This window comes from Gekko japonicus, unplaced genomic scaffold, assembly GCF_001447785.1.
Source record: "Gekko japonicus isolate JY-2015 unplaced genomic scaffold, Gekko_japonicus_V1.1 scaffold33, whole genome shotgun sequence".
Classification (NCBI taxonomy): domain Eukaryota; kingdom Metazoa; phylum Chordata; class Lepidosauria; order Squamata; family Gekkonidae; genus Gekko; species Gekko japonicus.
In genome coordinates, this window is record NW_015174272.1 from 1,548,591 (window position 1) to 1,563,506 (window position 14,916).

Consider the following 14,916-nt stretch of genomic DNA (forward strand, 5'->3'; position numbering starts at 1 on the left):
AGACATCAGTTTGTTTATAAGGAAGTAGGCGGTCCTTTAGGTGTGTTGGTCCCACCTTTAAAGGTCAATGCCAGCACCTTGAGTTGATCTCCAGTCTGGGTGGGGGTTCCAATGATTTTTGGGGCTTAGATCTGCTGCCAGCCAGCTGGTTGATGGGGAAAGCCCATGACATAGGGTTGCCAAGTCAGAAGCGGCGCTGGAGCAGGGGACTCCAGGGCTGCTTTGGGAGTGCGCGCACGCAAAGCGCACGCGCACCACAACCCCGTCACCCGGAAGTGACGCAACCACGCCGGGCACGCTGGGAGCGGGGCCACGACCATCTGAGGGAAAACCATAGTTTTCCCTCAGATGACTGTGGCCCCGCCCCCAGCTTGCCCACGTCACATCTGGGTGACGTGCACGTCGCGTGCTTTGGGGTTGGGGTTTCCCCCGGGGCCCGATCCACCAGCGGCAGGGAACGGGCCCCTGGGGCGGGGTTTTCCCTGCCCCCCGGGGGGACTTGGCAAGCCTACCATGACTTTTGTTGTGTCCTGACCTAGCCATGTGCTCAATCCAGTTTTGGCCAGTTCCACATGCGGTCAGGTGAGGTACCTGAGCTTCGCTCCCAAACACAATAGACGTTTGGATCCTAGTTCCCAGCCAATTGGGAACCTAGGCTCCCCAGGAATAATCTAATCAGTGTAAATAGACCATTAACGGGTGTGGGGTGTGTTTTCCTTGGGGCATATAAGCTGGCCTGTGAGCCGGCCACTTTGTCTTGTTCTTCTCCAAATAAAGTATGAGAGCGGAATTCACTAAGTCTCAGTACTTTTCAACGTCCCTGATGCAATAACGTCACTTGAAAGTGACAACATTGCATTGCCAATGTCAGGGAGTGACACTCTAGTTTTGGGCCAAACTCTATGTTTTTGAAGCCAAGATCCCAGTCTGGACCCAGGAGCCTCCCGCCAGATCACAGGCCGGACCTGACAACCTTAGCTTGGTAACAAATTGAGAGCTAAGGCCAAGACTGGAGTGATAGGGTCCCTATAACCAACTCCAGTAAACATCCTGGCAGTAGCATTCTGCACCAGTGGAAGATTCTGAACACTTTTCAAGAGCAGCCCCATGTAGAGTGCATTGCAGTAGTAGTCAAATCTAGATGTAACCAGAAGACATCAATAAAGAGTAATACCAAAATGCAAGCTAGTGTCTCCTCTGTCCCATGATAGAAATATAGTAGTAAATTAAATAATTGACAATTTGCCCTCCTTTCATGGTTTACTTCACCCTGCCTCATGGTATGACAAAATGCAGATTTGGCTTCTGTCATCCTTCTCCCTTTGTGGGGGGTGGAAGAACCAAGTAAGCTGTCCTGAACTCCTTGGTGGAAAGACATTTTAACAAAAATCAATAAAAGCAGGGTTTTTTTTAATGATATAGAAAGAATGAGAGGTTATTCTGTACATGCTTGAGGTCATCTAATGAATCGATTGGTTATAGGGTCAAAAAACAGGATAAGAACATAAGAGAAGCCATGTTGGATTAGGCCAGTGACCCATCCAGTCCAACACTCTGTACCACACAGTGGCTAAAACCCAGGTGCCATCAGGAGGTCCACCTGTGGGGCCAGAACTCCAGAAGCCCTCCCACTATTGACCCCCCCCAAGCACCAAGAATACAGAGCATGACTGCCCCAGACAGAGTGTTCCATCTATCCCTTGTGGCTAATAGCTACTAATGGGCTTCTGCTCCATATGTTTATCTAATCCCCTCCTGAAGTTGTCTGTGCTTGTAGCTGCCACCTCTTCTTGCACCAATTAATTCCACGTGGTAATTACTCTTTGGGTGAAGTACTTCCTTTTATCCATTCTAAGGTTACTACTCATTAATTTTATTGAGTGCCCACAAGTTCCCATATTGTGAGAAAGGGAGGAAAGTACCTCTTTCCCTACCTTCTCTATCCCATGCTGCATAATTTTGTAAACCTCTATCATGTCACCCCTCAGTTGTCATTTGTCCAAGCCTAAGAGCCCCAACCTCTTTAACCTTTCTTCATAGGGATGGTGGTCCATCCCCTTAATCATTTTAGTTGCCCCTTTCTGCAACTTTTCCAATGCTATATCTCTTTTTGAGGTACAGTGACCAGAACTGTACACAGTATTCCAAATGAGGCTGCACCATAGATTTTTACAGAGGCATTATGATTCTGGCTGATTTGTTTTCAATCCCCTTTCTAATAATCCCCAGCATAGCATTTGCCTTTTTTATTGCAGTCACACACTGAATTGACATGTTCTGTCAGTTATCTACTGTGACTCCAAGAGCTTTCTCCTGGCCAGTTATCGCCAGTTTCTTTTATATAGTTAGGATTTTTGGCTCCAATCTCCATTTCTTTGCAGTTGCCCATATTGAACCTCATTTGCCATGTTATGCCCACTCACCCAGACTCGACAAATCCCTCTGTAGCTCCTCCCAGGTTCTCACCTCCCCGAACAACTTAGTGTCATCTGCAAAGTTAGCCACTTCACTGATTACTCCTAATTCCAAATAATTAATGAACAAAAAGCACCAGACCTAGTACTGAGCCCTGTGGTACCCCACCTTCCACTGTGAAAACTGCCTGTTTATACTCACTCTGTGTCTCCTGTTAATTAACCAGTTTTTAATCCACAAGAGGACTTGTCCTCTTATCTCATGACTGCTGAGTTTAATTAGGAGCCTTTGATGAGGAACTTTATCAAAAGCTTCCTGGAAGTCTAGGTAAACAACATCTACTGGGTCACTCATGTCCACATGTTTGTTCACCCCCCCAAAAAATCTAAAAGGTTAGTGAGACAAGATTTCCCCTTACAGAATCCATGCTGATTCTTCATCAATAGCTTTTGTTCATCAATGTGCCTACTAATTCTTTCTTTAATAATGGATTCCAACAAGTTACCCAGTATTGACATTATACTGACTGGCTTGAAATTTCCTGGATCTCCTCTGGAACCTTATTTTAAAGATGGGGGTTTCATTAGCTATCTTCCAGTCCTTGGGAATGGAGGCAGATTTTTGTGAAAGATTGCATATTTTTGTCAGGAGATCCACAAATTCATATTTGAGTACTTTCAGAACTCTTTGATGTACGCCATCTGGACATGGTGATAGTCAGTTTTTAATTTGTCCATCAGTCGTAGGACCTCCTCTCTCATCACCTCTTTCCAACTCAGGTCTTTTGACACCCCTCCTGAAATGGGTGGTTCTGGAGTGGGCAGGCGCTTCCTGTCTTCTACAGTGAAGACAGAGGAAAAAAATTGCATTCAGCTTCTTTGCCATTTCCTCCTCATCCTTTAGTGATCCTTTCACCCCGTGGTCATCCAAGGGCCCCACTGCGTCCCTGGCTGGTTTTCTGCTTCTAATGCATTTGAATAAATGTTTGTTGGTTTTTATGTTTTTTGCAATATGTTCCTCATGGTCCCTTTTTGTCTGTCTGATCACTGACTTGCATTATATTTGCCACAGCCTGCGTTCCCTTTTATTTACCTCACTCGGACTAGCCTTCCATTGCTTAAAGGAATCCTTCTTACCTTGTACTGCAGTATACATTTTATCTGAGCTTCCAGTATTATAGTTTTAAATAGTCTCCAAGCTTCCTGAAGGGATTTGACCCACCTTACCTTTCCTTCCAGTTTTTTCTTCACAAGCCTCCTCATTTAAGAGAAGTTGCTACTTCTAAAGTTAAATGTGGTCATGTTGGTCTTTTGAGGCAACTCCCTATTTACATAAATGCAAAACATAGTAGCATTTCCATCACTGTTCCTAACCGGTGTTATCACGTTTATATCTGTTACTAGGACCATGTCCAGGAACGCCTCCCCATGGCCTCTTCCATGTACCACACAATTATCTTACCACCAGATGAGGTGGTGGGGGTGGCCACAGGTTTGCATTGCATTTTTAAAGGGTTAAACACATTCATAAAAGATTGCTCTACAAAGGCCATCGTCATCCATTGTTCAATGGCAGCATTGCTCATTTCAAGATGTTGGAGGTAAAAGGGGGGGCATCTGACTGCTTTTCTCGGGGGCACCTGACTACTGGAGGAGACCAACGTTCCTACACTTAAGTGGGTGGCTGTGTTGGTATGAAGAAGCAGCGGCACCTTTAAGACCAACAAAGTTTTATGGTCTTAAAGGTGCCACTGAACTCAAACTTTGTTCTGTTGCTAGACTTGTTAGATTCAAGTCTGATAGCACCTTACAGCTCAGCAATATTTTCAGGGTATAAGCTTTCTTAGAGTCAAAGCTTCCTTGGTCAGACACCAGTAGAGTAGAAATTGATCTAAGATGCGAGTCATTGGTTTTTTAAAAAGTGCAATATGATGCTGTCACCGCTGTGTGGCAGCAGAACATCAACAATTTATTTCCCCCTCGCTTTCTGGGAGATATGCCCAGGTTTCTTGGAAAGGTAGCCTGACAGTTACATGTCCACCCTTTCTCTAGACCATCACACTCTGTGACAACTCATCTCTGTCTTCCAACCAGATTGTATCCAGCATAAGCTGCAAAGAGCTAATTTATGAGCCCCCATCCCCAGCACTAACAGGTTCTTCAGTGCCTTAGCTGTTCTCACCTTGCTAATGTCCTTGTGGAAGGATCACTAACCCAACTTGCATTCTGCTAGATGTTGTACAAACATTAGCCACCCAGGCCCACAAATAGGAAAGGGATATGTTAGAAGAATTAACCCGTACTGCAACACAGATAGAATCACTGCCTTCTAGGCCTCTTGGTTGCCAAGCTCCAGCTGAAAGCCATGGGATCCATTCCCCATTCTAAAGATGGGGCCCCTGGGATAGTTAAGAGTCTAGATATTTTTGCCAAAGGGTTCGGTGGCAGAGTATCTGCTTGGCTTGCACACGATCCCAGGTTCAGTCTCCATTTAATAATCAGGCAATAGGTGATGTGAAAGACCTCTGCTGGAGACCCTGGAGAACTGCGGCATGTCTGAGTAGACAGGACTGACTTCGGTGGACCAACGGTTTGATTCAGTATAAGGCAGCTTCATGTGTTCAGTCTACTAGTCCCTCCAAAAAGTTGCCAATCCCTTCTCTAACCTGCTTCCAGTCACCTCTAGGGCTGCCCACTGAAGGTGTGTGTGTGGGGCCCAGCTTCCAATCTCAATTCTGTCACAGAAACTCGTGGACTAACCTCAGGCTGGTCACTTTCCCTCAGCCTAGCCTCCTTCACAGGGAGATTGTGATGTGGAGGGAATGCAGAAGGGGAGAACAATGTTGTAAACTGCTCCGAGTCCCCATTGGGGTAAAATATTAAAGATAAATATCTAAATACATTTTTTAAGATTTACATTTCTGTCCTGCCTTCTGCCGAACTCAGGGCAGGGTAACCAGGGTTCCCGGGTACTGGCAAAAATAAGATCCAGATTTGCTTAGCTTCAGCAAGGTGGTTGTATCCTAGACTTTAAAGTTCATGCCCTGGGCACTGTTTGTTTACATTATGCATATCCCACCCCCACCCCCACGCACTTTACATCATTCTCCTTTCTTCCATTTTATCTTCACAACAACTTCCTGAGGTAGGTTAGGCTGAGAGTTTGTGACTGGTCCAAGGTCACCCAGCAAACTTCCATGGCAGAAGGGACATTTAAACTTGGGTCTCCCAAATCCTAGCCTGACATAATCAGACTGCCATTGTGCTTTGAACTGCTTTATACGCAGAAACCAGCAGGGGGCTTTTGAGGGCCCAGGAAAAACGTGATTACCTAACTAGGATCTACACATCAAGCGTCTGTCAAAAGAGTGGTTACAGTGGAAAATCCGGAAGTTGGCAGATCAAATCCCAACACACCTATACCTGCTGGACCTGAGTCCCCATCGCCCAACTGTGTACCCTGAAGACTGGTTTTGCTGCATTCCACCAGCACTGCATTACCACCTTTCTCTCCCCCGTACAATGTTAAACTAGGCAAGCTCCAGCTGCAACAATGCTTGGAGGAAAAGGTAAAAGAGCTGTGAAGTGGCCCCTGCAAGGGCAAGCTGGGTGCCCCTGGTGACAGGATAGGCATGCCAGCTATTTCCCCCGCTGGGATGCTGCCCCCACTGCCATTCCAGGGCTTTGGCTGTCCCCCTCCACCCTGACATACCAGCCCTGGTTGCTGTGATGAGGCGAAGACAGACTGGCGGCTTTTAATGGGATTATGGGCTCTTCCCCCTCCCCCGGCCAGAGACAATGCAAGATGGATGAGCCCAGCACTGGTGAGAAACAAGAGGCAGTCTCTAGCCCAGTTGGGGGGGGTTGTGTGGAAAGGGCTCTGTCTCCCCAACTGATGCCGTCAGTCTCTTCTTCTTCGCCTCTATTGAGCTGAAGAGGAACGACGCTCTGGGAAATACAGCACAGGGAAGCAGGTAGTGCCATATGGAAATGCCCACAGCAGCATTGCTGTACAGGGAACGTTTGTTGGGTGATCCTGGGCTGAAAACAAAAACGGAGCCCATGAGAATCATGGATACCACCATAAGCTTGTTGGAGGAAGGGTCAGATAAAAACGTGGTTGGTTGGTAAACCGATCCCAGCAACCAGGGGGCACGGCTCAGGGGTAGAACATTTGCTTTGCGTACGAAAGGCCACAGGTTCAGTCCTGACAATCTCCAGTTCAAAAGAGCGGGTAGAAGGTGACCTGAAAGGCCTCTTGCCTGGGGCACTGCCAAGTCAGAACAGACAATCCTGACATTCTAACTAGGTATGAGGCAGTTTCATGTGTTTGATGTGCGCTCAGCCTCAGAAGCCCTGGCTTTCTGGCCCCTCTACTCAAGTTCATAAGTGTTCCTCATAGTGCTAACAGCACGCCTAGGTGCTGTATAAATCAGGAATAGGCAGCTGTAGTCGAACGTGGGGCTCCAGATCTGCCGAGAGATGTATGGGTTGCTGCAGCAGTTGGGAACAGTGACCATAATGCTACTAAGTTCAGCATTCATGTCAGTGGAAAGTTACCCCTAAAGTCCAGAACGGTAATATTTGATTTTGAAATGGCACACGCCCGAGAGTTAAGGAACTCAGATGTGAGATAGCTGATCTACTAACCCGTATATGTAACCTATCACTAACTTCAGTTGCTGTATCAGAGGACTGGAGAGTAGCAAATGTTTCACCAATTTTTAAAATGGGGTTCAAAGGGGAATAGGGTTGCCAACCCCTGGGTGGGGTTTTGCCCACGTCTGAGGGCTTCAATCCGCCCCCACTAAGCTGGCGGGCAGGGGAAGCCCCGCCCCCAAGAACGACCACTCACCCAGCTACCCCCTTCCTCTCCTCTTGTCCAATTTAAAGGGCTTCAGTCGGTCAGTGGGGACCACATGGCCCACCAACCAGCTGGACGGCCCTTTAAATCGAGCAGGAGAGGGAGGGGGACGTTGCGGGGCAGGCTCTGCTCATAAAAAACCCTTTAAAGGGTCGTTTTGCAAGCTGGGTGGGGGCTGCGGCATGGAGGGCTGGGGAAATCAAAACCATCAAGACAAACAGTAAACATTTCCTGATGTTTGGTGTAGTGGTTAAGAGCAGCAGACTCTAATCTGGAGAACCAGGTTTGATTTCGCACTCCTCCACATGCAGCCACCTGGGTGACCTCAGGTCAGTCACAGTTCTCTCAGAGCTCTCTCAGCCCCACATGTCTCATAGAGTGTCTGTTGTGGGGAGTGGGAGGTGATTGTAAGCTGCTCTGAGACTCTGAGTGAAGGGTGGGGTATAAATCCAATTCTTATTCTTCTTCAATTATATCTGGAGCTGGAAACCAGCCAGAGAAGTAATTGGGCCTTTGGACAACCAAGGAATAAAGAGATTGGTAAAGGAAGATGGGGAGATAGCAGAGAAGCTCAATTGATATTTTGCCTCTGTGTTCACTGCGGAAGGTGAGGGGTCTGTATTCATGCCACAGTGACTATTTTCAGGAAGGGAGTCTGAAGAACTAAGTTAAATGGAGATGGCAAGAGATGAAGTTCTAGACATGTTGGGGAAACTTAAAAAGTCTCCATCTTTAAAAAGGGGGTCCAGATCTACTAACCAGTGCATGTAACTTATCACTAAATTCAGCTGCTGTAACAGAAGTCTGGAGAGTAGCAAATGTTACAGGCCAATCAGCCTAATGTCTCTCCTAGGGAAATTAGTAGATACTGTAATCAAAGACAGAGTTATTAGGCACACAAGAGGAACAAAGCCTGCTGAGAGGAAATCAGCATGGCCTGGAAAGTGAAGTCCTGCCTCACCAATCTTTTGGAGCTCTCTGAGAAAGTGAACAAGCATATAGAGAACAGTGACCCAGTAGATGTTATATAAACTTATCAGTCATGGGATAAGAGTACAGATTCTCTTATGGATTAAAAAGTGGTTAAATATAGTAGAAATAAATGGACAGTTCTCACAATGGAAAGAAGTAAGCAGTGGGGTCCCACAAGGATCAGTATTTGGGCCGGTATGACTCAATTTATTAATAAATGATGGTGAAAACCAGGGATGACTGTGAAGAGCTCCAGGGGCATCTCCACAAATTGGATGAGCAGGTGACAGTATGGCAACTGAAGTTCAAACATCAGTAAGTGTAAGGTGATGCACACTGGGCCAAAAACATCCCAGCTTCAAGTATAGGCTAATGGGGTCTGAACTTGCTGAGACTAAGAAGGGAAAAAAGATCTTCAGGTCAAAGCAGAAAGCTCAATGAAAGTGTCAACCCAGTGCGCTTTAACGGCAAATTATCTGTTGGGGATTTTTAGGAAAGGGACTGATAATAAAACGGCTGATATTATAACACTCATCGGAGAAAGGACATCACAGAGTGGGGAAAAGAGGTCAACCCAAGTGATGGGGGGGGAGGTTTGGAGCACCTTCCCTATGAGGAAAGGCTGAGGAGTTTGGGTCTTTTCAGTTTAGAAAAGAGATGACTAAGGGGGACGTGACAGAGGTTTATAAAATTATTCATGGGGTAGAGAAAGTTGACAATAGAACTTTTTCTACCTCTCCCAAAAGTCAAGGGCATCCAATGAAGCTGATAGGCACTAGATTCAGTACAAAAGGAAATACTCCCTTAGACAGCAAGTGATTAAAATGGGATTAGACAGATTCATGGAGGATGGATTTATCAGTGGCTACTAGCCATGGTGACTAAAAGGAGCCTCTGCATTCAGAGGCAGTTAACATCAGTGCCAGGTAGCAACATCAGAAGGCCTTGCCCTTTATGTCCAGCTTTGGACCTCTGCGAGAACTGATTGGCCACTGTGTGAGACAGAATGCTGGACTAGATGGACCACTGGTCTGATCCAGCAAGGCTCTTCTTATATAGTCCAAAGGCCATTTTCTCCAGGAGTCAAACAATAGTGAAACCTGAACAGCTGTCAGCAGGGAGCAACACACAACATATCCCAAAGAGAAATGTAATTCATTTAGTACATTTTAATCCCACCCTTCCTTCGAGATGGTCAGGATAGCATTAAATGGCTCTTCCCACCTCCATTTTGAGCCCTACAATCAATGTTCCCTCTAAGCTGTGGAGTCTTGTGAGCAAAAATTCTACTTTGTGAGCTACTGGTATTGAAGTTGTGAGCAAGCGATTTGGCTACTGCATACATTAGTTTGCTCTGGAGCCATCTTTCCTGAGCTAAGACAAAAACATGTGAGCCGGAGACTAAAAAACTGTAAGCTAGCTCACACTAACTCAGCTTAGAGGGAACACTGCCTACAATAGGATAAAGTTTAGGTGAGACTGAGAGAATGTGACTGGTCCATGGTCAGCCAGTGAGTTCCAGGCCAGGCAGAGATTTGCTCCCAGATCTGCCCCTCAAACTAGCTCAACCCTCTCAACCAAGACATCGCAATGCAGCATTCAGCTATGAAATCTTTCACAGTTTCCCAACATTCCTTGCTGTACAAATGACATTACAAGCAATTCTTTTTCACAACTTGATTAAAATTAGGTAGAGTCTAATCAAGGGTCACAGAAAATCGCTTCTTTATCTGGTCCACAACCTGCCAGATCACGGATTAAAAGTGATCAGAGAGAGAACTGCCATGTCAGCACTGAGAGCTTAGAACGTGACTAGGAAGGTAGATTCTCTTCAGGTGAATCCAGAAATATTTTTACTACTACAGTTGTCACAAGAAGGTTCTGGCTAGACTAGCCCTAACACATCTAGTTCTACATCCTGTTTATCATGCTGGACAACTAGTGACTCAGTTTAGAGAGGAGGAATCAGAGCACCACCATCCCCATCACTGTCATGTGCTGATTTGATTCCCAGTGACAGAAAACTTTTAGAGCACCAGCATGACATAACAGTTAGGGAGTCAGACTAGGATCTGGAAGACCCAGGTTTAAATCCGCACAGCCTTATTTTTATCTCTTAAATCTGCACTGGAAACTTGCTGGGCGACCTTGGGCCAGTCACACATATTCTCAACTTAACCTACCTCACAGGGTTTTGGGGGGATGAAATGGAAGAGAGGAGAATGTTGTAAGCCACTTTGGGTCTTCAGTGAGAAGACTGCAGTATAAATAAAAACAAATACACTTAACTGAGGCCTTGCATCTCAGTGCCCCATCCTAACTCCCTTGCCTTTCCCCCCTCCACACCAAAACAATTTTTTAAACTGTCTCTGAACAAAGTGGAATACCACCAGGACAAGGACCAGATCTTTGCTTTGTATAAGAGATCAAACTGGAAAGGAAGTCTAAATTCTGTTTTTTATTCTTCCATGAGATTTGTATGTCTTTCTTATGGTCCTTTTATTCCCATTTTTAAAAAAAGTGTACCTTTTCTGTCAAGACTTCAACATGATGTGAAGTTTCCACTTCTAGTACAGAAAGATTAATTTGGGCCCAGCAGGAAGGGAGCAGTCTGATTTGAGCACCAGCATTGATTTACAGCAAAACAGGTTGCGCTTCCATCCTTGCTTTCCCACAGACCACTTAGATGAGCTTCATTTCTAAGCTCCCATTCAGACTTTCATGGTACACCCAATATCCCTTGACCACAGAGATGTATTGAGGAAAAGTACTCTGCTGAGACATCCCTGTCTGTGGATGCTTGCTGTGTGTGACTTCTCCCACATTCATCCCTCCCCCCTTTAAGGGAGGAGACTTGCAGTCAAACAGAAAAAAAATATATACTCACAAGTGTAAGGTAAAGGTAAAGGTTCCCTTGCTCGAAACCCTCAACTCTGACTCTAGGGTTGCGGTGCTCATCTCCATTTCAAAGCTGAAGAGCCAGCGCTGTCCGAAGACGTTTCCGTGGTCATGTGGCCGGCATGACTAAACACCAAGGCGCACGGAACGCTGTTACCTTCCTACCGAAGTGGTACCTATTTATCTAGTTGCAATTTCTTGCTTTCGAACTGCTAGGTTGGCAGGAGCTGGAACTAGAGACTCCATCATGCGGCACACTCAGGTCTCGGACCGCTGAACTACTGACCTTCCACAGCCTGCAGTTCAGCGTCTTAACCACTTGAGCCACCGCAGCTCCTACTCACAAGTGTAGCCACCCTTTATTTCACATCTCTAATGTGCCAAGGTCTGAAATACCATTCTAATCCTCTGGGCCTCAGAATGCCTCATGCCACCCACCCCCAGCCAAAAATCACCCCAATGTGTTTCTTGTAGACAGGTCAACAGAGTTAAGGAATTTTAGTTGATCTGCCTTTTAATTACATTTAAATACAGTTGCATACTACAAAAATCTACTTTAAAAGTGCCATTTGAAATACTTAAGTATGGGAGAAGTTCAGTTTAGTAAAAAAAAACACTCAAGAGACTTGAATCCATCAGAACAGTTCTGCAAATAGGAATATTTCTGCCCATGGGAAGTGAATTTCTCTCCCTTCAAACAGCAGCAATTTGGGCTGCAGTCAGAGAATGGAGACTAGGAAGTCATATTCTGCAGATGGAAATCCCTTCCGTCCACAGAGGTACTCCAGTGGATCCAAACCATTATTAGAACAAAAGACTTACCTAATTTGTCACACAGTCCAATTTAGACAGAAACAAAGCAGGGCAGGACCAAATAAGAATCGACTGATCTACTCCTCAAAGATCATAGCCCTGTATTTCACATGCACTGTTTGGTTTTATTTATGTACTTCAGACCACGTTCCAGCCAAAGTCTCACTGAATAACTTTGCTCATTGAATAGCAGGTCCCAAATTGTGGGGCTTGAAGGCCTTTCTGAAGCTAAGCGCACCTGGGTCTGGTCAGTGCCCAGATGAAAGACTCCTGGGAATCTTATGTACACTGTCAAATAAGGGACATCCTTTTAATTCTTTAAGATTTGGGGTTTTGCAGGAAAGTAAGGTTAACAGACCACAGTCTGTACTGCTGTAAAGGTACCGATAAAGGGGCTGCAATGTGTGTGTGCGTGTGTGTGATAAGACCAGCTGGATTGAGAGAGTCTCTCATACAGGGCTGTTTGGATGACAACATGGAAGAAGGGAGAATCACGTATGCTGCCCTAACCTCCTTGGAGAAAGGGTGGGATCAAAACATTAATAGATATTTCTCATTTTCCCCTGCCAAATGGGGATCCATTACTAAGAATGCCACTCCAGGACAGTACGATAGGTCCCTGAGCTTGGCTTCCCATCACTGCAAGCAGCTGCCAACAAAGTGAGGTGGGGGAACAGCAATGCAGCCTTCATTTTGATTTTCTAGAGGGGATGGAAAGAAAAATTCAAGGCTGCTGTTTCTAGCAGCAGATCCAAGTTGCTCATCATGTATAGCTCTGCCCTACTTCTCAGGCATCCCAACAAAGAAAGGTTCCTCCTCACATAACTATGGGGACTTGGAAAAGGGCCTTCTAGCAGGTGAATAATTTGACGTTACTTTCTATATAAGAGAGACTAGTACATTCAAGGGCCTTTTCTAGCTGCACACGTGAAGGGCAAGGAAATCAACAAAGCAGTGAAAAGATTGTGGCCTTAACAGATGCATGCCTTTTAGATTCCATCGAGGAGCTTCTTGAGGTGAGATGCTCAAGCACTGCAAAACGGGAACGATCAGACCAGCTCTTCAATCATGTTTCTACAGGAACTACGCTGGCTAGAATGCTCATTGTTATTCCAGGTGTTTTCTTTTGTACACACTCTCCTGCATGAATAGGAGTTAGATTAGAGTTCAATTGAAAGTTTTGCTGCCAGAACAACAGAATCTTAAGACTGATGCAAAAAAGCAAGGCTCTAGCCCTCATGATTACTAAAACTGGGATTAACAAGGGTTTGAGGAAATGCTGATAAGATTGAATGGAGGAAATTTCTCTCATTTCTGGGTGTCCCTGATGCCCTCTCTCTGGACTTCCATCCAAATTTATTGTTCTTAACTCAGGCTGCCTCCCTAAAGGCCTCCAATGAAAGGAAGGGAACCAGAGAATTTGTTACATGAATCCAGTGTCACCTTCTGTGTTGAGTTCTCCTGTCTCTCAGTGAGAAGATGAGTAATGGTAAAAACAAACAAAAAATCTTTCCTGAGAAAGGGCTACACTTTAGCACTACAGTTCTTTACCCGCAACACGTAGCCTTAAGGGAGCACTGAGCATATCCCAAGGCGTGCACACATAAGCAGCGAGGCCTGACCAACTAGCCAGAGGGTCATGTATATTCTAGAATATGTCCTGCACTGCACAAGGATTCCATGGCAGGAAAATCAAGGTGGGAAGGGCTCTCTTAGAGACAGGGAGTGTGAATGTCACAGAGATGCATGGAACTGCCACAAAAAGCAAAGGAACAAGAGCACTGGCACGAAGTTCCACTGGGGATGTCCCCATTTCAGCTGGAAAATAATCAAGCACAGAGGCACCTGCAGACATCAGATTAAAGCCCAACCGTCTCCACTTTCCAGCCCCAGCCTCAATAAGGTTCCCTTGCAGCTATCAAAAACAGGGACAAGGCACCTTGGGCGTGGGAAGCATTGTCACAAACTGTGACATTCCCAGTTCTCATTTTGGAGCAGCGGGTGGAACAGAGTCTGAGCTGATGCCCGGAGAGCGGGCAGGCCTCCTCCTTGGATTAGCAACTAATGGGATTTAGCAGCTCATCCAATATCTCCCTTCAATACAGAAGGAGTGGGGGGCTAAACACCATTCTGAATCAAAGACACACACCCCTCAGCTGCCCTAGCTAAGTACTGCTCAGTTAAGCTGTTTCTAATTAAAGTCAGTAGTGAGTGACATACCCACTTCCACTCTGCAGCTAGCTACAGCAACCCCAACCGAAAAGGACAGACGTTGGACACCGCGTGGGGGGGGGGGGGGCATACATTAGTAAGACTTAAAAAATTCCATCAACACGGGGATTCTGCTCAGGGTTGTCTCTTTTCTGAAAGCCCCATAACAATGCACCAACAGCCCAACCCTCTGCAGACTTATTCTAGTCTAAGCCCAATGAAATCAGTTGCCCTGCAGGTCTTACAATTCACTCCCAAGCTATGCTCACACAAATAAGTTCCTTTATTTTTACATCCTTTTAAGTGCGTTTACTCCTGATCTGTGCAGAGAAGGGGGGTTGTATACACCACACATGTATCTTGCACTACTAAACCATTTGTTCACATAAACACAGTAATTTTTGACTGGCATTCCCAAGAGCATGGCCAAATAAAAGCCCCTTTGGAGCCCAGACCACCAATCACAAATGGTGATGCCTAAATCTCTGTCTGGCTTCACTCTGGGATAGCCTCTCATGCCTTCACTGGGCAGCACAGAAGACACGAGGTCCTCAATAACACCCCCCACCACGGTGCACCTAATCCTGTTTGCCTTTGTCCATGCAAAAATAGCTTAGTGTCATCAGTGAAAGGATATATAAACCAATCATAAGATAGGCACATTTTTAAAAAACCCTCAAGTACCAGACTGGAGCCAGCAGCTACATAAAACAAGTTTAATATCCAATGGGGGGGGGGGGGGCG